Genomic DNA, 24,809 nt, shown 5'->3' with positions numbered 1-24,809 from the left:
AACTTACTAGACCAAGCTCGATTTCCTCTTCTCTAAACAATAATAGCTAACTTAGAGGGTTGTTGTAAGGATAAAATGAGATACAGCTCATTAAGTAACTAGAACAGTGTCTGGCATATAGTATGTGCAATAAATGGTGGTTATTATTATCTGCCCCTATGAATATGATATAGTCTCTCCATAGTGGTAAGTAGAATGTAGAAATATCCATAGTGGTAAGTAGAATATACAAATAGAAATATTTTTCTGTTGCACTAGGCTTTCTAAGATAGACCATGTATGCAGCACAACCTACCTCTTGACGTGAGCAGCATTATTCAGATGCAGTTTCTTTGTGTCAGCCTATCAGGCATCTGTACTTTTGGATATCTTAACATCTCAGTGCCTGCAGCTTCCTGAGGCTTGCATTTTGAGGAATCATCCAAGTAGGAAGCAGGCCTCCTGAAACCTGTTCTACCCTCTAACTTTGCACCTGCCATCTCCACAGCTGGATTGCTCTTCTAGGCACCCTCAAGTCCAATTGATCTGGGTCCAGGTCTGCCCCTGGTACCATGACAATTTTGCCCAGAGTTCCCAAAGCCAGATGTCACCACTCCCATCTTACCCTCAGATCAGATCACCCCTTGCATGCCATTGTCTGGGTGCAGTTTAGCCACTCTCCCTGGGCTTAGATGTTAAGACTTCTATACATCTCTCCAGCTAAGAGAGGGTCCACCTTTTCAATCAGTTGCTTTCCTACTGCTGCATTATCCCAGGCTCTGTTTCCCACCCACCTCAACCCATCCTAGAATGCTTTATGACACAAATAAGTACCTCCTGTAGAAGATATCCACTAAATATTTGTTGAATTAATGATGTTCATGTTAATGATGGGGATGGGAGGATATTCAGCTGGTATGGGCATGGGTATGAGTAATTCTGGAAGTAATTGTATATTTAATACTTTATACTAGACCTTATCTTGATGTCTTTCTTGTCACTTTGATTTCTGAATCTCATTCTCTGGTATATTCCTGGGAAAGGCACATGAGAACAGCGTTCCTTGGTAGCAGTTTATTTGTGCCCTTTATATGTATTTTTTTCTTCAGGAAACTTTTGTTTTAATGGGTCTTAAAAATCTTTTTTAAGATTTTATTTATCTATTTTAGAGAGAGAGAGCGCAGCAGGGGAAGTGGCAGGCAGAGGGAGAAGCAGGCTCCCCGCTGAGCAAGGAACCCAATGTGGGACTCGATTCCAGGACCCTGGGATCATGACCTGAGCCAAAGGCAGATACTTAACCCACTGAGCCACCCAGGCTTCCCAGGGTCTCAAAATTCTGTGACAGATTTTTGATCAAGTTGTTTCCATTAAAAAGTACTGATTTTAAAAACTAATAACTTAAAACTGCCACACACACACGCACACACACACACAAAATGGTCCACATTCTCCTTTCCTTCTGAAGGTTTTACAATGCATTGTTATCATTAACCAGTCTTTTACTATTAAACTTAAATGGCCAATTGACACAAACAGTTCTGAGACTGTTCTTCCACTACTGATTAAGACTGGGGTGGCAGGTATTGGGGATAATATTCATTTAGCCTTCTGAGCTTTCTGGACAGACTTGGTGACCTTGCCAGCTCCAGCTGCCTTCTTCTCCGCTGCTTTGATGACACCCACAGCAAGCGTCTGTCTCATGTCACGAACAGCAAAACGGCCCAGAGGAGGATAGTCAGAGAAGCTCTCAACACACATAGGCTTGCCAGGAACCATATCAACAATGGCAGCATCACCAGATTTCAAGAACTTGGGACCATCTTCCAGCTTTTTTCTGGAACGACAATCTTCCCCTTCAGCTCAGCAAACTTGCAACAACGTGAGCTGTGTGACAATCCAGCACAGATGCATATCCAGCACTGATTTAGCCTGGATGGTTCAGGATAATCACCTGAGCCATTAAGCCAGCTGCTTCCATGGGTGGGTCATTTTTGCTGTCATCAGCCACATTGCCACGACATTTGACAGATACATTCTTGACATTGAAGCCCACACATTGTCCCCAGGAAGAACTTCACTCAAAGCTTCATGGTGCATTTCAACAGACTTTACTTCAGTTGTAACATTGACTGGAGCAAAGGTGACCACCATGCCAGGTTTTTGGAACACCAGTCTCCACTCAGCCCACAGGGACAGTATCAATACCACCAATTTTGTAGACGTCCTGGAGAGGCAGATGCAAGGGCTTATCAGTTGGACGAGTTGGTGGCAGAATGCAATCTAGAGTTTCAAGCAGTGTGGTTCCACTGGCATTCCCATCTTTACGGGTGACTTTCCATCCCTTGAACCAAGGCATGTTATAACAGCACTTGGCTCCAGCATGTTTTCACGATTCCAACCAGGAATTGGCACAAATGCAACAGTGTCAGGGTTGTAGCCAATTTTATTAATGTAGGTGCTGACTTAATGATTTCCTCGTATCTCTTCTGGCTATAGGGTGGCTCAGTGGAATCCATTTTGTTAATACCAACAATTGGTTGTTTTACACCCAGTGTGTAAGCCAGACAGGCATGCTCACAAGTCTGCCTACTGTTGGAGATACCTGCTTCAAATTCACCAACACCAGCAGCAACAATCAGGACAGCACAGCCTAAGATGTGCCTGTAATCATGTTGTTAATAAAGTCTCTGTGTCCTGGGGCATCAATGATGGTCACATAATACTTGCTGGTCTCGAGAATTTTCACAGGGAGATCTCAATGGTGATACCACATTCACATTCAGCTTTCAGTTTTTCCAAGACCCAGGCATACTTGAAGGAGCCCTTTCTCATCTCAGCAGCCTCCTTCTCAAATTTTTCGATAGTTCTTTTGTCAATTCCAACACATTTGTAGATCAGATGACCAGTAGTGGTAGACTTGCCCGAATCTACATGTCCAGTGATGACGATGATGTTGATGTGAGTCTTTTCTTTTCCCACTTTGGTTTAGGTTGAGCGGTGGTTTTCATGACACCCGTGTTCTTGCAGCAAACCCGTTGCAAAAAAAGCTGTGCCTTTTATGTTTGAGTCAGTTTTGCCCCACAATGGTGATTTCAACCTTCAATGTCTCAAACTTCTCAAAGCTCTGGTCACCCCCTTCTACCCTCATTGGCAATAGCAAACCTACCTCCTACACAATAGAGGAAATAGAAGCCCCATTTTCTCAATATAAAACATAAGCCTGCTTCCCTCCTTCCTGTTGTTACAACACAGAGCCCATCCTTATTGGTTTTTAAAGTTAATCCCTCTTCTCTTTGTTTAGATTTTATTCCCTCCCTCTGAGGAACATTACACTGTCAGTTATCCTTTTCTGTTCTTTTATGTTCAAACTTTCTCTCTTCTAATTAGACCCTTCTTATCAAGTTTTAAATACATTCAAGTCATCCCCAATTTTTTTAAAGGGTCACTCAATCCCACATCCCCCCTCCAACTATCATCTTATAATCTCCTTCCCTTGTGGACACACTTTTTCAACATATGATTTGTACACGCTATGTAGCTACTGTGGGTGCCTTCTCAATATCCATCTCCCCTGTTTGCTATAGAAACTGATTCTGTTAGGAATGACAATGAGTCAAACTAAACAGCAACATTTCCCAGCTGCCCTGATAGCTAGGAGTAGCCATATGACATAGTTCTGGCCAATGATAAGTAAGCTGAAGTCAGTTGAGGATTTACAGGAAATGTTTGTTTTCCTGGTATAGGTACCAGACCTTTCCCCTTGATGTTTCTTTCTTCTGCCTATCTGAGACACTGGCTTGAAAGTTAGCAGCTATCTTGCATGCCCAATGGGGGAAAAGCCACATAGTGGGGATGACAGAGTATAAGGAAGGACTCTAGGACATTGGTGACATCACGGAGTCACTGCACCAGTCTTAACCGTCTCCCTCCGTCATTCTTATTATATGACGAGAATAACCCTATTTAGTTAAGCAACTGTCATCAGGATCCATTACATGTGACCAAATGCAATTCTTAATCTATACTCTTGCTGCCTACATTTCCTCACCTTCTACTCACTCTCAAATCATTCCATTCTGGCTTCTGGCCCATCATTCCACTGGGCTCACCAATGACCTGCATGTTGTGAAATCCAGGGGATATTTTCAGTTCTCGTATTTCTTAACCTCTCAGCAGCATTTGACTCTTGTTCATGCTCTCCTCTTTGAAACACTGTCTTCCCGTGGCTTCCACGACCAATACTCTCTGAGTTTGTTCCTTCACCTCCAGGAGCGCCCTCTCTGTTTCCTTTGTGGATTACTCTTCCTCTTCTAGCCACACTCACAGTCTCTCGGCCTCTAAGACAGACCATGGCCTTAGTCACATGCTCTTCCCTCTGTTGCGAATGCTTTCCTCTCCTTCCTTTTGCCAGCTTAGTCTTCCTTATCCTTCAGTTCTCCATTCATTCTTCATTTCTTCAGGGAAGCTTCCTCTGACCTCCTTGTGAGGTCATATTTCCTATTGTATATTTCTTCATAGCTCTTACGTAGTTACAACTTCACCTTTTTTAGTGTGACTCTTTGAGTAAACTGGCTTCCTCAGAATGTAGGCTCCATGAGGACAGGGATGGTCTACTTTTGCTCATCATTGTATCCTGAGAATGCAAAACGTTCCCCAACACATAATATGTGCTCAATAATTAGTTCCTGAGACTATGGACTATGAGAAACAAACTGAGGACTTCAGAGGGGAGGGGGGTGGGGGAATGGGATAGACTGGTGATGGGTAGTAAGGAGGGCACGTATTACATGGTGCACTGGGTGTTATACACAACTAATGAATCATCGAGCCTTACATCGGAAACCGGGGATGTACTGTATGGTGACTAACATAATATAATAAAAAATCATTAAAAAAAATAAAAAAATAATAATAATTAGTTCCTGGATGCATAAATGGATGAATATATAATTATATGGTGATTTATTTGCCTACCCCTTATCATCTGCCTTCTTCCAGCTCCATGAGAGAAGGAAACATATCTAATTTGTTCACAACCACATATGCATTACCTAACACATACTGCATGGCACATAGTAGGAAACACAATACGTTTTTAACGAATTCAAGAATGAAAGAGTAGGGTACCAAGAGAACATTCCAGTAGTTCTTTCCCTAACATGTCAGTGTTTGGATATTATTTTACTATCTTTTCATAAAGTTTCTGGTTACAATAGAGTACCAAATACCTCTATTGTCTCTAGAGAAGAATCTTTTGGAAAATATTATCTGCTACCTTGTTCTCCTTACAATATGCTATGTCTAAAATAGGTTGTCTATAAAGATCTTGAATCTATACACTTCTTCCCCTCTTCATTGCCACCACCCTAGTCAAGCTCACATATTTCCCCTGGACTGAATTGGACCACATACATTTCCTTAAGCATGATTTATTAAACTATATATAAACTTGGATGATTCAGAGTTTTGACTGTACCCCAGGGCCAAAGATCATATCTGTTTTTGTTTTCTTCAAAGAAACCTAACAACATATGGCACATACATAATTTCTTATTTTGTTGTGGTAAATATTTCATTTACTTAAGGAAAAGAAGTATTTTTAAACCAGCAACAAAGCTTTGTTTTCAAATGACCAAACTAAAAACATTAAAAAAAAAAAAAAGGCCAATAACCTTTTAAGTCCCCCTACCTTCCTGCCCCATGAATTTTTAGTCATTGAGGTACCTGAGATGCTCAATGAGGTTGACAAAAAGAGTAATTTATGCAATTGTGACAGATTCGAGAATGCCCCCAGCCTTGTAGTCAGCATATCGGATCCTGCCCTTCCACCAAGGCCAAGCACCTGTCTTTCTTCCTCGACAGATCTTCCTTTCACTCACTCATAGCTGCGCCACCTCGACTTATCTGTCTAATAAACATATGTTTGTATATATCCCTTCTCTCCTGTCAGCCTGGGAAGGATACAACCCGTATCTTACACATTGTTGTATCCTCAGGACCTAACACAAAGTCTCATTGATATAGTGTTTTGCTGATGCTGATGCTTATTTTCTTTTTGCTAATAAGATTTACCGAGCAGCTCCTCCTGTGCCAGGCAATATGTTATGCTCAGCAAGTGCTATTATTGTTCCCTTTTCCCTGATGAGAGTTTAAGGGACTTGCACAAGTCTTGTAGCTAGTGAGTAACAGACCAGGGGACTCAAACACAGATTACCAAATTCCAGAGCTGGTGCTCTTAACCACTCGGCAATCCTGCCTGCCATGAATATTCATAGGTTACAAACTCCAGCCAGGCTGCATTTGCTCCTAACTTTCAGAAGGCAGCAAGTGATCAGCTTTGCTTACAACTGATCAGGAGCATTTCAAATGTTTTCAAACGAAGTTGTAAGTCTGCAGATAATTAAGAAAGAAACCATTTTTGGAAACAGCAGGAAGGGGTGATGTGTAGAGGCCCACTTTGACATTTCGAAGTGCATTTAAATACATAGCTCAGGGCTATAAAAAGTCACTATACTGAGACTGCAGAAGTATTAAAAATCAAATTGCCTTATTAATTTTTTAGAGAACTGTAAATAACAACCTTTCATCTCTGGGGAAATCTTTCCCTAAAGCTCCAAGCCTCTTGGTGACTGGGATGAATAAGTTGGCCTACATCCTTGTCATGTATCCATTCTTGGTCCCAGAGGGTCAAAGAAAACCATCTCATTTTAAAATGTAAGCTTTATTTGTTGCAGTTTCTAGCCAGTTAAAGCAGAAAATCCATTTCATGTGACATGAGAGTAGAAAGCATTTCACCACAGTCCAGCATAATGAGGGAAGACTAGTCAAGGTTATTATTAAGGTTTAATCTCATCCTCTAATTGATAAGGTCGATTAAAACTCTTTCTGTCAAGAAAAAAAGAAAAAAGTTTTACAAGGTCTTGACTGTTGATACTTTAACCAGCTTACCCTTTTGTATTTTGAGTGAGAGGCTCCATGTCAGGAACCACTGAGTTTCCTTGAAAGCTCCAGAGAATCAAACAGTTGCCGAAAAGTCCAGGAGCAGATAACCCAGAGACTTAAACCTGCAGCAAAATGGAGTTTCTCCAAATTAGGCATCAGAAGCAGCAGATAAGAGCAACTGGCAACTGAAGATATCCTGTTATTCTCTGGGCTACAGTCATGCTGGCAGAAGCTTTAACTAACTAAATTTACTTGTGAGTTCTCCAAAGGGAGTGACTGTGTTGCACCAGGGTCATTTTTCATAACATACTACTTTGCAAATAAGTTCCTAGGACCTTGTAAAATATTTGACTTCTGAACATCAATATAAGTATTAAAATGCCAGCATGTCCATTACATATCCCAACTACAAAAAATATGAGTTTAACTGTTCACTGGAAATAGAAACTTTAATAATATTTATGACTTATTAGAGGATACAGTCTTCATTTTGAAAGACTTAAAGCCTCTAGTAGGTATTTATCCAAAATTAGCATCCAGTAACAACACCTTGGGATATCCCTGTTTTGGCAGCATCTGCAGCCAGATCTTGTTACAGTTAATAAACTAATGCTGGAGCTGCTGACCTTAGGAAGACAGGTGTCCTCTCTAACAGTATGTCCATATTCTGGTCAATAAGAAATTTACTTGCTCAATTAAATTGGCTTGAGGCCTGGTCTGTTTGCTCTGATATCTGGCTAACATTGTCGCTTCTTCATAAAGACTTAATGGAGTTTTCATCTCTTCTTCACATAATTTGCTCTGTAATTAATTGAGCATTACATTTCCTGAAAGAAATATTGTTTTGTGGCTGAATACATAATACCATTTACTAATTTATTAATTAATCTAATATATATTGAATACCTCCTATGTGTCAAGTACTTGGCAGGTCATGGAGATACAAAAATTAATGACAAGGAATCTCTACTAATTAGCTCAACTTAGTAGCCCAATAATTGTTTGAAGGATCCAGGTCTTTCTATCTATATTTTATCCAGGCAGCCCAATCTGCAAAGACCAGTTCAGGTCTTATCTCCTCATTCATTCATTTAGGAAAAGTTTATTAGGTTTCCCAAACTGTGAGGCACTGGAATGAAAAAGATGAGGAGAATAAGTCTCCAAATCACCAGGAGCTTCCAGCTTTGTAGGGAGGTAAGCGATGCAGACAGGACCAGATTGTGGAAGATGTTTCAAGTCAGCCTAGTCAAGGAACATGGGTTTTATACTATAACAGTGAGGAGCTTTATGAGACAGTATAAAGGAAAACAGAATCATGGTTAAATTTACATTTTAGAGAAATCAGTTTGACAATGACAAGGAAGAGTGGCCAGAAGGAAGGAAATCAGAGGGAGGAGAAATCAAATTCCAAAGCAGTTGAAGAAATAGAAATAACAAGATTTTCATAACAAATTGAATGTGAAGACTGAGGGAGAGGATGAAATCTAGAAAGACTTCTAAGATTCTGGTCTGAGTGGCAGCAGGAGAAAGAGAATAGGGTTAGTAGAAAAATGACTTCAGTTTTGAATGCATTTGGGGGATGCCTGGGTGGCTCAATCGGTTAAGCATCTGACTCTTGATTTTGGCTCAGGTCATGATCTCGGGGTCATGAGATCGAGTCCCACTTTGGACTCTGCACTCAACAGGGAGTCTGCTTGAGAATTCTCTCCCTCTCCCTGTGCCCCTCCCCCTGCTCATGCTTCTCTCTCTCTCTCTCTCTCTCTCTCTCTCAAATAAGTCTTTAAAAAAATTTTTTTTGGAATGTGTTTTGTTGCAGGTGCCTTTGGAACATCCATGTGTCAACATCAAGTTTGCTGCTGTAAATGTTTGTCTGAAACTCATGAAAGAGGTAAGGATCCAGGACTCATCACCTTATAGATTGTAACTTAAACATAATTACAAATGATATTGCCAGTTCTGTAGCCATCCCATACTACTCCCTAGTCTCAAATGTCTTATACTCATCCAGCATTCATTTTTTAATTTATTTATTATTCATTAATTCATTCTTTCCCTTGGTTGACTAATAAAATGAACTCCAATATCATACTCCTGGTGACATGAAAGATTCTGGGAGTACACAGATAAATAAGCTTTAATTCCCTACCCTAAAGGTAACCCGGCTGTTGATTATAAACTGACTAATTCTCTAATTCTGTGTGTGTCTTATTCTCTAAGAAGAAGATAAACTCTCAAAATAAGACTCTCCCTTAAGCTCCTTAAAAAAAAAATCCCCATAAAGACCTAGCACAAGTTCTGCTCTTTGTAGATGCTTACTGTGAACCTTGAGTGATAGATTATTTATTTAAAAACACTTTAGGCACCTAGGTGGCTCAGTCAGTCAAGAGTCTCAGCAGGGGGGCGCCTGGGTGGCGCAGTCATTAAGTGTCTGCCTTCGGCTCAGGGCGTGATCCCAGCGTTCTGGGATCAAGCCCCACATCAGGATCCTCCTCTAGGAGCCTGCTTCTTCCTCTCCCACTCCCCCTACTTGTGTTCCCTCTATCGCTGGCTGTCTCGGTCAAATAAATAAATAAAATCTTTAAAAAAAAAAAAAAAAAGAGTCTCAGCAGGGAGCCTGCTTCTCCTTCTCCCCCTGCCCACCACTCCCCCTGCTTATGTGCATGCTCTTTCTCGCTCTCTTTCTGTGTTTTTAAATAAATAAAATCTTCAGAAATAAAAAGGACTACTTAGAGGCCAAAGGCAGAGACCTGTGACTTTTTAAAAATAAAAAGATAGCATGTGTACATAAAAGCTCATAAAAGTAAGGTTGATAAAATTTTATAAAATGGACACATGTACAATGAAACCTAGACTAAGAAACAGATAATGACCAAAACCCCAGAAGCCCTCTTCTGCCTTCTAGTTACTACACACCATGTCCACTTGCTTCCCAGGAAGCTCTCTGTCAATGCCTAAGCATGGCGTCGGTACTGGTACCTGGGTATTTCTGCCCAACATGGGCCCCCTCTATGAGCTGGCCAAGATTTTCTCAGAGCCTCTGCCTACTCTGTCTGAGGCTCTTCCCACTTAGTCCTCTTTTCTCTCCCTTCTCCTTTCCCAGGTGTCAGACCTGCATCATGGTCTAAAGATTTACCCTGACTACTCCTTTAATAGATGTTACCAGCAATAAACCTCTTGCAGTTCTAACTCTGCCTTGATGTCTGCTGCCAGAGAACCCATCAATACAGGTGATACTGGAAGTGGTCTGAAATGACAAGCCCGTTTGGGGACTGGACCACACACCTCCCTGCTGGCTAGGAGGACCCATTCAAGTAGTATGTGGGCACGGATAGTCTCAGACAAAAGTGGCTGTCTAATTGCTAAAAATATCACTGGTCGTGACTTGGGAGTGACATCCCAGTGGAGAATGCCCTGGCGGGTGAGATGATTCAAACCCTTTCATTTATATTTTTGTTTAAGATTTTATTTATTTATTTGAGAGAGAGAGAAAGAGAGTGAGAGAGCACAAGCAGGGGGTGCGGCAGAGGGAGAGGGAGAAGTAGACTCCCTGCTGAGCAGAGAGCCTGACGTGGGGCTCCATTCCAGGGATCTGCAGGGTTGGAAGGCCTGATAAGAGGCACTCTTGCCATTGGACACAGTGAACTACAAGCTGTGGCTGCTACCTGGGCACCTTGGATTCCTGCGTCTAGGGGCCAGCAGACAAGAAGAGTCACCATCTTGGCACAGGTCATTGTCCCTGATCAGCAAATGGAGGATCAACTCTGGTTCCATTATGGGGACGGGGAAAAATATGTATAGAATTCAGGTGACCCACATGGGAACTTCTCTACCCAAATCCCAACTATGGGGTTCCAAAAGGAGCAACCATGCTCTTCTATGTCCTGGCTCCCACCAACAAAGTTGATTGGTCTAAGGATGAATACCTAACTGACGATAGGTGGCCACTCATAGTCCTTCCCTTGAATTTTTTTTCTTTTCTTTTTTTTTTTTTTAACTGTAACTGAGAAAAGAGTCTCTCTAGTAAGGAGGGTGTAGGAGGTAGACTCTGGAGTTATTGGCTTCTGGCCATGTGAAGAAGCCCATCTACAGTGAGTGAGAATGAAGTCAACACCCACAGAAGTACAAAGACAAGAGAGTGCCTGCAGCATTCAGTTGTTTGAGGTCCACCTGTATCCAGCTCTTCTAGGTTTGATTGTTTTAACCTTTTCCTTCTATTGGGTAAGATAGTCTAGTATGTTTCCAATAAATAATCTAATTGGAATCAGACGTTCATGATATGTGATCGTTTAGGTTCTGGCATTTAGGAGCATCCTACACCTATTTTATATTAAAAGTTAGCATTGATGGAGTTGAGGGTTTATTATGTTCCAGAGAGTGGTCTAAGCACTTTACATGTCTGAATTCATTTAATCTTCTCAGCAACAATATGAGTCTAACCAAATGTCCTTTCTTGGTTTCCCCAATTTACATATAAAGAAATCGAGGCTACTTCATTTTAAAATCAAAAACAAATAAGGGCTTCTACCACATGTCCTTTTAATAGGGGCTCCAGAGAGCCAACTTTAGAGATGTACCAGCTTTAGCATTTTAGTCTCCCACCCAGTGATGACAGCTCTGATTTATGGCTTGAGCAAGACAGGTTTGCAGCTGCAGATCCCTTCAACTCCTCAGAAAGGCATGTTTTTAGGAATAGGGAGAGTAGCATTACAGTAGTCTCCCCTTATCTGCAGTTTTGTTTTCCACGGTCTCAGTTACCCATGCAAGCAGATGATCCTCCTTCTGACAATCGTCAGAAGGTCAATAGTAGCCTGATGCTGTGTCACAAGCCTGTGTCATTCACCTCACTTCATCGTATCACATAGGCATCTTATCATCTCAGTTATCACAATAAAAGGTGAATACAGTACAATAAGGTATTTTTTTTAAAGATTTTTATTTATTTAACAGAGAGAGAGACAGCCAGCAAGAGAGGGAACACAAGCAGGGGGAGTGGGAGAGGGAGAAGCAGGCTCCCAGCGGAGGAGCCTGATGTGGGGCTCGATCCCAGAACGCCGGGATCACGCCCTGAGCCGAAGGCAGATGCTTAACAACTGAGCCACCCAGGCGCCCCTACAATAAGGTATTTTGAGAGTAAGACACATATGCACACTTATGTAACTTATTACAGTATATAGTTATAATTATTCTATTGTGGTATTACTGTCAATCTCTTACTGTGCCAAATTTATAAATTAAACTTAATTATAGGTATGTATACATAGAGAGACACGTGGTATATAGGGTTCTACACTATCTGTGGTTTCAGGCATCCACTGGGGGTCTTGGAACATATCTCTCCCAGATAAGGGGTCAACTATATACATAAGCAGAACTGATAATTTCTTACATGTACACATTTTGGAACCATAAAAAGGGTTCAAGTTTTGACAACTATGAGTACTAATATGGTCAGAACATGTAAATGGAGACAATCCTGGAAGTCCACGAAGGATGCCACTGGTACCTATTAACAGAAACTCCTAAAGGCCAAATACCTTCCTCACCAAGGCTTGAAATCCAATGACAGTGAGTCACTTCTTCATGAGAAACATCCACATGACCTCTCCTGTCTTTTAAAATTGAACACTCTGTAAGGGTACAATTGAGTACTTAGTACTTTCCCTACTTCAAGGGTGAGAAGAATAAGAAGGGTGGAGGGGAAGAAAGAATGGAGAGGGCTAGAGTAATAAAAGGCAGGGAAAGGCCTTCCAACCCACCACTTAATGGAAACTTCTGTTAGTGCCAGGACCCTGCCTCTGGAACGAGGCTGTCCAACAGAAATATAATGCCTGCCACACATTTAATTCACATTTTTCTAGTACCACATTAAAATTTGTTTTCTAAATACAGGTGAAATTAATTTTAAAAATTTATTTAAACCAATATATCAAAAATACTGTCACTTCAACATGTAGGCAATTAAAAATTAATAAGCTATTTTACATTCGTTTCTTTTATGTATCTTTGAAGTCTAGTGTGTATTACATGTATAGCAGATAACAATTCAGATGCTCACTATGTTTAGATTTCACAAAATTTTAAATGGAAAGAGTAGTTTCATAGACTAAGTTGTTCAAAACATACTTAAAATTTTCCAATAACTGAATCAAATATCAGTTTTTAAATTTAAACTAAAATAAAATTTAAAATTTAGTTTTTCAATCACAGTAGCCACATTTCAAGTGCTCATTAGCCACGTGTGGCTAGTGACAACCATATTAGCACAGACAGAGAACATTCCATCAGTGCAGAAAGTGTTATGGGACTGTGCAGGTCTAGATGGTTTTAGCCTTTAGTGTAAACTTAATTCACTACTTAGCCAGACAGAGTCAGGGAAGTAAGCTGTGTACACAAAACAGATTCCTTAACTTTCCAAAAGCCTTGAGATGCCTCTCCCTTGACTCTCAAACTGACTTCTCCAGGTCCTTTCCTCACTCTATCCCCTGTCCTTCAAGTCAGTAAAGAGCAAGGGTTCTGGAGTCAAAAACCCAATTTTAATCTCAGCTCATCACTTACTGGTTGACTTCCAACAGGTTAATTAACTTCTCTGAGCCTTCGTTTTCTCATTAATAAATTGATGACAGTATTTTAAAGGGTTGTTGTGAGTAGTAAGAGAGGTAGTGTGCACAAGACGTTTAGCACAATGCCTGCCACACAGAAATGAATAAATGGTAGTCATTAAAAAACTAACTCTCTGTATATGCTTTGTATATGCTTCCACCACTCTCTGCCACCCATGCCTGTTTATTCCTTGGTATTCTTAAGCAGGGCAGGAGTTAGTGAGGGTGGCGGTGAGAAGTAGGGAAAGGTCTGGGCATCTGGGTACTGGCAGGCACCCCAGCTCAGCCCTGTGGTTAATTTATGAACACTGTTTGCTGCTACTGTTATCTTCAGCTCTTCCCTCCCCCTTATCTGTTCAGATGGCTTTTGCTCTGGAACTCCAAGTCCTACATGCCCCCCCCCCACCTTTCTACTCTGAACTAGAACAAATGATTAACCACCCAAAGCAGTCATCAACACTCTTTCCAAGGACATCAGTGACCTCATTAAGTCCAAACTAAGGGGCACTTTCTCCTCAACCTCTGCAGTGTGTGACACTGTTGCTTCTCCCTCCTCATCTGGTTCTCCTCTAACATCCTACAGACTATTCCTCCTTCTCTTCCTCCTCCTCCTTCTGCAAAAGCAAATCTCTTCACTGCTCCCTGGGCCTGAGCCATCCCGGGCACAATCTCATTTACCCCTAAGCTCAGTTCTCCTAAACTGATGGCTCCCAAACCTATACCTCCAGGTTCCCCTTCAGCTTCAGGCCCAACCTACTGCTCCCCGCTGGCCCCTCCTCCCGCATGACCCACCTCTGAATTCATCCTTGTTCCCCTCAAACCAGGTTCCCAGCTTGCGGTCAGTGGGGGAAGAGAATACACACTGACTCCAAGCTCCTATGGCCACAGCCTTTAATCTGCATAATAACTCTGTGAGGAAGGAACTGTGATCTACATTTTACATCTGGGCGGGGGGAAGACTCAGAAGAAGAAAACCAAAATCTAGGTCTGTCTGAATCCAGGCTCCATATTCTTTCCAATCCGTAGGACCAATGAATTGATGCTCTCTGCCAGGATGGGTAATATACCATCTACCCCCTAACAGTTTGCAGTTTAGTGAGAGAGACAGAGAAGATACAGGTAAATTCAATGGTGTGGTAGTACTATAATAGGGCCCAATGGGAATGCACAGAGGGGAACCTAACTCAGGCTTTGGGGTCAGAAAAAGCCTCTACCAAAGAGAAAATATCTCTGCTGAATCAAGAAAGACTAGTAAGAATCACAAAGGAAGAGAACGGGGTAGGAAGAATGATCTCAGCAGAGGGGGTAGTGAGAGCAAATCCCTGAAACTGGGAGAGAGAGAGTTGAGAGGCCACAAGAAGTTCCGTGTGGCAGGAGCCAGACCAGAGGTAGCGTGAGAGAGAGGTGAGCAAGGCCAGCTGGAATCTAGGTTGAGGTTACAGGAAACCGTTAGATCCTTTTAGCAGAGGAAAAGCAGCTTCAGATTTGCCTATGAGAAAGAATCACTTTGGCTGAAAGGTAGAGAATGGACTCTAGGGCGCCTGGATGGCTCAGTCAGTTAAGCACGTCTGCCTTCGCCTCAGGTCATGATCCCAGGGTCCTGGAATCAAGTTCTGCATCGGGCTCCCTGCTCAGTGGGGAGCCTGCCTCTCCCTCTGCCTGCTGCTCCCCCTGCTTGTGCTCTCTCTCTCTGGCATATAAATAAATAACATCTTTAAAAAAAGAGAGAGAGAATGGACTCTAGAGGGAACCAAAGAGGAGAGGGCAGGGGGACCAATTAGCAGGCCATGGCCATAGTCCAGGTAAGAGATGATGACAGCGCAAATTAAGGTAATGGACCCCTAGATAAGGAGGGGTAGAAAGAAATCCAGAATGGAGACTGCATGGCACTTGGTGGTTGATTAAATGTTATTAGATGTGGAAGGTAGCTAAGGAATCAAAGATAATATTCATATTTGGAAGTGGGCAACTATGTGGATGGTGGAGTCATTAAGAGAGAGAGATACACAAGAAAAGGCAAGCATGAAGGAATGTTGATGCATTTCATTTGAGACATGTGGAGGCGAGGTGCCTGTAGTACACCCAGATCAGGATGTCTGACAGTGGTCTATGGGTTTATAGCTCAGGAGAAGGAACTGTTGGGATAGAGACAGAGGTTTGAGTTTCATCAATGGTAACTTAAGCAATAGGAGTATATGAATACTCCAAAGAGATATAAAATGAGAGGAAAAGCAGGTTGAAGAAGGAACTGAGACATACAAACATTTAGGAGGTGAGTAGGAGAAGAAAGACCTTCAAGGAGCCTGAGAAGAAGCTAGAGAAGCAGGAGAAGAAAAAAAAAAAAGTATAGTCTTGTGGAAGCAAAGGGAGGATAGGAATAGAGGTAGAGATGCTGACAGTATAACTAGTTTCAACAGTGGGGCGGTTATGGGTTCCCTTTTTGAGAGCAATCTAAGCCAGCCTGCAGTGGGTTGAGGGGAGACTGGATGGTAAGCAAATGTAGATGGTGAACATAGGAAACTCCCAAGTTCGAGCTCCACGTTGGATGGAGATTACTTAAATGAATAAAACTCTAAAAGAAAAGAATACTCCTTCAAAATATCTTTTTGCAGTAAGTTCACTGTAAAGATTAAATGAGATGATGAAAGGAAAGCAATTAGCACAGTGTGTGGCACATAACAATAATTCAGTTAAGTATAAGCTACTACTATTATTATTATATATTAAGGAATATCTCTTGGGGTGCATGGGTGTCTCAGTTGGTTAAGCATTCGGCTCTTGATCTCAGCTCAGGTCTTGATCTTCTGGTGGTGAATTTGAGCCCTATATTGGGCTCCACACTGAGTGTGGTGCCTAGTTAAAAGAAAAAAAAGGAATATATCTTAAGGAAGAGGAGAAACGGTGGTAAGCCATGAGATGTAAGTTTAGGGAGGATTTTTTTAAGGCCTCTTTCTTTACCATATTGAAAAAAAAAAAGTTTTTAAAACCTCATCAAAGAAATACATGCAAATAGTTAAAAGAAAAAGCAACAATCCTTTGAGCCACTCTGCCAGCCCAGAAGCAACCACTTTCAACTGCTTCTGTGTTATGTTAACCTCCTTATCACCACTTAACCTCCTAATGACTGTTTCTTGATTTATCAGCCTTAGACATTATCTACTAACTTCCCACCATACTAAATGAGAATTTAGTTCACTTATACCTCTCTCTTCTTTGTCATCCAAAGTGGTTGTGTCACCATCCACTGGCCACAAAACCTACATAAGCTCTATTTTTCATTCCATTAATCACAGCATTACTTGACTCCCTACATTTAAGATGAGGATGTTAGTAGCCCACTCTTCCCACCACCTCTCCAGGGGAAAGTTTTGTTTTTGTTTGTTTTGTTTTTTAAATGTGAGAGATTCTTGGGGCGCCTGGGTAGCGCAGTCGTTAAAGCGTCTGCCTTCGGCTCAGGGCGTGATCCTGGCGTACCGGGATCGAGTCCCACATCAGGCTCCTCCGCTATGAGCCTGCTTCTTCCTCTCCCACTCCCCCTGCTGTGTTCCCTCTCTCGCTGGCTGTCTCTCTCTGTCAAATAAATAAATAAAATCTTTAAAAAAAAAAAAAAAATAAATGTGAGAGATTCTTGAATAGGGTTAAATGGAAAGGAATCAATGAAAGTGAACAATTGAAGATAGATGGCAAAACAGTTGTTGCCCTTGAGGTCCCTGAAGAGACAGAAAAGGATGAGTTCATAGTCCAGTATGGGACTTCTCCTCCATAATAGCACAAGTCTAGGAATTTTCCAGAACGTGTGGAACTCCTTTGCACCCTATATCCAACCAGCTATAAAATTCCATAGATTCCAGTTCTTCAGTTACCATCTTTCTATTTATTTGTCTTCTGCCCATATCTTTAGTTTGGCCTCTCAATATTCCTGACTTGGACAGCAGACTTCTAACTGATTTCTCACTTTCCCCACTCACACAATGGGGCGGGGGGAATCCCAGCCCAGCAGGGGTATTGAAAAGGTGCCAGCTGGGAGAAATGGGGTGGAGGCCAGGGCAAATGGAGCATGTTCCCTAGGTACGAGCATCATTTCTCAGGACTGCTCATTCAGCAGAGCTTCAGGGCCTTACCAGAAGAGTAAAGGCTGGTTAGGCACCCCAGATGTGCCCGTTGCAAAGTCAACTAACCATAGCATGGGCTCTGGTTGAGAAATTCTCTTCATGTTTCCTTCAGAATATCACAGAAGAAGAAATACAACCAACCAACATTTAAATGTTCAACATCACTAGTGTAGAGTGACAGCCATGAGAAAAGGTGTGTATTATTTTTTGAAGGGCTTCCTTTGTGCCCATTACTAAATTAAATTAGTAACTGGACAGCTCAGCTGGCAGCTGCTTTCTCTTCCTTCTCTGGTCTCAGCCCTTTGGGAACTGGATACGCCTGGCATAGGGCACTAACTGTGGAGAGCATGTGAGGCATGTACCTCTGTGTCACGGAAGCTCTGACACTGAGCAAGATTATTTTTAGAGGTGACCTTCTAGGTTCCAAGGAAAAGTAAACAGACAGATGCACATGATTTCCTCTGAGAGACTGGTGGTAAACAAATTGGCATGTGTGCACTCACTACTATCCTGTGTTCTGAATCCAGGGCTCTTAAAGAGCAAGCTCAGGTGAAAAGCTTTATTGAAAGCTATAACCAACCAGAACGAAGAAAGGGGAAACTGAGGGAAAGTTCAGTTTCTAGCTACTAGGTCAGAAAACCACAGATTAAACACCTTATCTGATCCAAATTCTTGGAAAACATGTTGTTTTAAATAAAGTTTCAATACTTTCTCATAAAAACATTGCTAAAACTTATTATTTAATTTCTTGCCTTTTATTTTGTATTCTATTTGTTTTACCTTTGTGGTTTTTCCTGTGTGATGTGTATTATTTTTAAGTGAACATTGTAAAAAAAATGTAGAAAGGAAAAAATCTCCATAATCCTCCCCTTATTAATACTTTGTTGTAAAAAAAAAATACTTTGTTATATATCCTTGAGATCTTTTTTTTTTTTTTGCACATTCTTATATCTCTACATCAACAAAAGAAAGACATACTGTCTTATAACTTTCTTTTGTCATCCAGTACTGTATCTTGCCATCTTTTCATATTGGTATATATAGGTCTCTCTCATTCTATTGATGGGCATGTAGGTCATTTCCAGTGTTTTACTGTTACAAACAATATGCATAAGGAAGCATCTTTGTACGGATACCTTTGAGCACTTGCATGTAACTTTCTGTTGGACAGCTTGTGGGAAGAATTTCTGGATCAAAACGTTTATACATTTTTAAAATTTTGGTTTAGTTATTGCGCCCCACCTGTCCCATGAAACAAAGTTCATTTTTCATGAAGACTTAGCACCTAACACAGTGCTTGGCACATGTTTATTAACTGCTGGTTAGTTTAAAGCATCAAATCTTAGTTATTGTTCTGGCTGTGAAAAAGTGATGCCTTTGACTCCACTGAAGCACATTGCCCTGCCTGCCTACTCTTAATTGTCCTAGACAACGGAGGTGTTTAAGTGCTGGTAAAATGCTAGATTCATAGTAGTAGTTGTCATTGTAATAAATATAATAAAAAACAAGTGCATTCCAGAATACATAGCACTTCTGATTGTCTCCTTGGTGACAAGCTATTGTTGTCACCTGAAATAATAGAATTCTATCATAAACAGGAGTCTAGACATCAAAGAGGTTTTTTTAAAATATATATATGAAGAAGCAAAAACTCAGAGAAGTAGTGATTGGCCAAAGGTTTGAGAACTAATAGGTTCTACTTAAAGTACCTCTTATTCCCCACCATCCTTTCCTGACTTGAATGCACAGATTTAGTATAATTTTATTTCATTTGACTGTGTCATATAAACAAGATACATCATTGACTGAGATATGTTTCTTCAGGTCTTCTTCGTTCTGTCAGTTTACCTGCCTAGTGCTTTCTTTCTTGCCCTTCTAATATCCTACTTCAAGTCAGCCAAGGATTAGAAATAAGATAGGCTTAATAGAACTATATGTCAAGTGGTGGGATCTGAGTGTAAATCTAAGGTTTTCCTGTGAGTGAAACACGGGAGTCTAGGTACAACTTTTTGTCAGCTATTTTAGCTACTTGGGACAGTGTGTGTGTGTGCGCACGCGTGTGTGTGTGCACGTGCATGCACATGCATATGCACTTCCTAAGTTCAAGCAGCTTAGGAACATGTTGCCATGTTCTGGAGAGATGAGATGATATTGTATATAAATATTTATATGGCATATAATGCCTGGAATACCTGGAAGATACTCAGAACCCTTTAGATTTAAAAATTTGCCCAATTCTAAGGAAACATATAGCCAAAGGGTTTGTCTTCAAATGCTCTTAGCATTTGGCCAAGATCTATTTAAGGGACAGTGAAATAATCTTTTTTCATCCTTTTGCTGATACATAATGCCAGCTTTGGTTTCATCATCAGTAATTCAGGAAGAGTATCTGTGGCAGTCAGAATAATGGCTGCCCAAAGACAACCAGGTCCTAATTCCTGAAATCTGTGAATAGGTTACCTTACATGACAAGGGGACTTTGCAGGTATGGTTAAATTAAGGATCTTGAGATGGGGAGATTATCCTGGATCATCCAGGTGAGCCCAGAGAAATTACGAGGGTCCTTAAAGGGGGAGTCAGAGTTAGGAAATATGTCGACAAAAGCAGAGGTCAGGGTGATACTATTGCTGGAGGAAAAGACCACGAGCCAAGGAATACAGGTGGCCTTTAGAAGCTGGAAAAGGCAGGGAAATGGATTCTCCCTGAGAGCTTCCAGAAAGGAATTCGGCCCACTGCCAACACCTTGATCTTAGTTCAGTGAGAACTTTTTAGATTTCTGATCTCCAGAACTACAAGATAATAAATTTGTGGGATTTTTTAAGTCCCTGAGTTTATGGTAATTTGTTGTAGCAGCAATAGGAAATTAACACAGTGTTTTACCATAAGATACTACAAGTTTGAGTTTTGATTGAAGGACGCTGTTCTTTTGCATTTTAATAAAATATTTAAAGAATGTGAAAATGTTTAAAGAAAAAAAGTTGAAAAAATAGCCACCTAATAATAGTTAACATTTACTGACCACTTACTATATACCCAATGTTGTGATTCACAAAATTTCATTTAAGGCTTATGACAATTCTATGATGTTATAATGGTATTAATCTGTTCATTTGACAGATAAGAAAGTAAATATAAAAGAGATGAAGAATTTAATTAACTTCAAAAAGCAAAGAGATTAGCTGAACTCTTGAGTGGGAAAGTGCAAAATTCCATCCTCTCAAATCAAGCAGGGAAAAGTTGAAAGTAGTTACCATAAAAATCAGGCAAAAGTAAAACTTGCAAGGGATAGATGATGCTCTAGGTTGTAAAAATAAATCCCATCTGAAATGCTTTGAATTCCTACCACATGGCAGGCAGTTCCCAACTATTACAAGCTATTACAAGTTCCCAGCGATTACAAGCTTGTTACAGCTTGTTAACTGGCAGACCGGGTAGAACCCTTAGAAAGTGCACCCCTTCTTCTCCCACCTAACCTTCCCCCATCTGGAATCATTGACCAAAAACCCCCAAGCCATAACCACAATCTCATGTCTTTGACTGAACCCTGAACATATTAGATTAACGGTGCCAAAATAAATCTCCTGCCCTCTTCCTTGGATAATGTCATTGGATAATGACTGCAGCCCCAAATAACATATACATGCTGAAGAAATACATCATTTTAATGCCACCTTATATTTACAAGATGTAGTAACAAAGTTTTTTTTTTTTTTTAAAGATTTTATTTATTTATTAGAGGGAGCACAAGCAGGGGGAGTGGGAGGGAACAAAAGCAGGGGGAGTGGGAGGGAGCACAAGCAGGGGGAGTGGGAGTGGGAGAAGCAGGCCTCCTGCTGAGTAGGGAGCCCTATGCGGGTCTCGATCCCAGGACCCTGGGCTCATGACCTGAGCCAAAGGCAGACACTTAACGACTGAGCCACCCAGGTGCCCCCGTAGTAACAAACTTTTTATTCACTGTGTTGCTAGTGTACGTATTCTCCGTGTTTAAGATACTTGAAATATTTTAGTCTCACAGGTTGGGGAAAAAATCTGACATTAGATTGATTTTTAATTGAAATATTTAGGGTTTGACCAATTAGGGATGTAGTGAATATTTCAGTGCTTAAGTGAATTTGACCTAATGTATAGATTTGATTTTTATGCTGCACAGATGCCTAAGAGAATTTAATCTGGTAGATGTACCCTAACACCGTAACATTTGTTGAGCACTTAGTACCTGCCAGACACCGTTTTAAGTGCTTTGCATGCACTCACTCAGGTAAAGCTGACAACAACTCTGGGAGTTGTGTTCTATTGCTACCCCCACTTTCAGGTGATAAAGCAGAGGCACAGAGTTACATGACTTAACCAAGGTCACACAGCCAGTTAGTAGCAGAGCAGTCTGGCTGGCAGCCCATTCTTCTAACCAGTGTCCTTTCAGTGCTCAGGAAGACTCATAGGAATACTCTGTAAGTGCTCTGGACTGGGCAGAAAATGAGCCAAGATGATTTAGAGTGTAAATCTGCCTCGTTAGGGGCGTGACGTACCTGAGACAATCAGATTACGGCAATGTGTGAATTTGACATATTTTAGGGGAATTTAATAAATTAAATTTATAAACAGTGCAAATAGGTAAGACAGTTTGATTTGTTGGATTTGGATGCTTTTGTTACTTTAATATGTAATGCTTAAGAAAATTCTATCACATTTATAATAGTGTTTAAATGGAAAGTTTAATATGTCAATTAGTAAGTTCACTGAGCATTAACCAAAGAACAAGTGAAAGTGTTTCATTTTTAACATAAAATTGATAGATTTATAAATGAATTTGAGATTTGTGTTTACATAATAGCAGCTAGGCTTAAAATTTATAACACTAATAAATTTAAAAATCAATTAAAAAACAAGCAGCTTTTTGGGTTCTTTCCCATGCACAAAAAGTCCCTTCTGACATTTAAAATCTCCAGTAACATGTGGTAAAGTTATAGACCTATTTTGCAGAGGGGAAAACTGAAATAAAGAGAAGTAACTTCCCAAGTGGGAAGTGGTGGATCCTTCATTCTGGCCCAGCCAACACCAGACTGCCAAAGCCAGCACACTCATTTTTCTGTACTGCCTCACGTATAGAGAGTCTATTTTTATAGAAAACAATGTCAGTTCCAAATACATAACCTGGAGAAATATATGCCACTATAACAATGTTGGTTTTGCCTGGAGTGTAATTCTAAAGGGCTGTTATTTTAATTTCTGTATTACTTAAGATTCAAGTAAAAGGAGTTCTGTTCCCTTTCACCCCATTTTCAACTAATCTTTTTGCTGCCAATTTAAAATTAATAGAATCCTGTACCTCTTTATATTTTAATTTGTTCTGTGTTGTCAATCAGCATTTTGTAGTCATTTATTAGTATCTACTTCATGAGCTTTTTTTTACATTTCTGCTTATGCTTCATTGTTTCAAATACCCCCTCAAATGGACATCATTCCTGAGTCAAACTTTTTCTTATACCCTCATTCCCATAAACCTTATAGAATTAGTCACTCCTTGGGTAGGCTACTTTTGTACCTAGTATATGCTTTTATTAAACATGTAACACTGAATTAGTTGTTTTTCTATTTATAGACCCATTTTCCCTATTAGTGTCTGTGATACATATTTCTTTTCCCTGGATCTAGCACAGAATTTGGTTGGTTAAACCAAACTTTTTGTTTGTTTGTGCAAAAAAGGTGGTTTTATTAAAGCATGAAGACTGGATCCATGGGCAGAAAGAGCTGCTAAACCAAACATATTTTGCAGTTACAGAAGCTGAAGAATGCTTCAGTTAAGTAAGCTGAGGTATTTTTTTGTTTTGGTTTGGTTTATATTTTTTCTTATTCTCTAGGAAGATTCTTTCATTTTATTAGTCTCTGAATGATAATATATATATTGTATTTTAGGGTTATTTTAGAGTCTGTTCAGAGCCAGTGATCAAAGACAATGTGGTTGTGGTTTATGAGGTATAGGAAGAGATGCCTAACAGTGGATTTCCACTGGCTACTGGATGCAACATCCTCAAAGAACTGATAAAGCCAGTCACTGTTCTTTGAGCAGTTGTCAACACCATAACAGGTATGGAGAAGGGGGAAACCAACAGAAAGTGGCTGCCATCCTGGGTGTGCGTTAGTCCAGTATTGTGCATTGTTTTGAGTGCTTGTCTTTGGGAATCTTAAATGTCAGCATGCTTTAATTTTGCTCTTATAGTTTTTGAGTTGAAGTATGCTTTGAACAGGCAGTTATACACCCCCCACACCCCTCTACAAGGCTTTTTAGTTTCTTTTGGTCCTTTAACTCTTTGGTCTAGCGTTGGGGTAGATGACACAATCAAGACTTAAGTTAAACTAAACGTGGAGGAATTCAGTTAAGAAGCTGTTCCAAAACCAGAAAAACTGAATTCTCTGAAAACACGTATTATTTGCGAGAGAGTGGAGCCATGTCACATTTTAACAATGTGGGAGGGAGGGAAAATCTTGTCTTTGCTTTCCTTGAGGTCCTCCCTGTCCAGCTGCTTTCAAACTAGCCTAGCCACCACATCTGGTATGTATTTTTAGGGTCCGGTTTTCCACTTAAAAGAAGAAAAGCTAACCACTTAACCAGAATAATATTTTTAGATAGTTGGGGGCCGGGAATACTTAAGTTTCTTATCGTGACCCCAGTACATTTACATTTTTTTTTGAGATTTTTAAAAAAGGTTATTTATTTAAGCAATCTCCATGCCCAGCATGGGGCTCAAACTCACAATCCCGAGATCAAGAGTTGCACAGACTAAGCCAGCCAGGAGCCCCTAAGATATTTTTAAATATTGTATGAGTGAGGTAGTACTTGTTCCCAGTCTTTTTTTTTATAATAATTTTTAATTATGTTATGTTAGTCACCATACAGTACATCCCCAGTTTTTGATGTAATGTTCCATGATTCATTACTTGCGTATAACACCCAGTGCACCATGCAATACGTGCCCTCCTTAATACCCATTACCGGCCTATCTCAATCCCCCACGCCCCTCCCCTCTGAAGCCCTCAGTTTGTTTCCCAGAGTCCATAGTCTCTCATGGTTCATTCCCCCCTCTCTTTACTCCCCTTTCCTTCTTCCCTTTCTTCTCCTACCGATCTTCCTATTTCTTATGTTCCGTAAATGAGTGAAACCACATAATTGTCTTTCTCT

General features: G+C 40.6%; 1 long non-coding RNA gene and 1 pseudogene across 3 annotated transcripts in view; one reads left to right on the top strand and one right to left on the bottom strand.

Annotated features, from left to right (window-relative positions):
- Positions 1–24,809, top strand: part of LOC123785966 (uncharacterized) — a 163,431-nt gene that overhangs the window by 34,356 nt on the left and 104,266 nt on the right. For all 3 annotated transcript variants that reach the window (XR_015725194.1, XR_006777833.2, XR_015725193.1), the window contains one exon: positions 8,738–8,809. This is a non-coding gene — a long non-coding RNA (uncharacterized LOC123785966). The remainder of the gene's footprint in view (positions 1–8,737; positions 8,810–24,809) is intronic.
- On the bottom strand, positions 1,326–4,101 carry LOC148109656 (elongation factor 1-alpha 1 pseudogene; annotated as a pseudogene).

The sequence above is a fragment of the Ursus americanus genome, chromosome 7 (assembly GCF_024610735.1).
Source record: "Ursus americanus isolate L20-20 chromosome 7, mUrsAme1.1.p, whole genome shotgun sequence".
Classification (NCBI taxonomy): domain Eukaryota; kingdom Metazoa; phylum Chordata; class Mammalia; order Carnivora; family Ursidae; genus Ursus; species Ursus americanus.
This window is presented reverse-complemented; position numbering and strand designations above follow the sequence as displayed.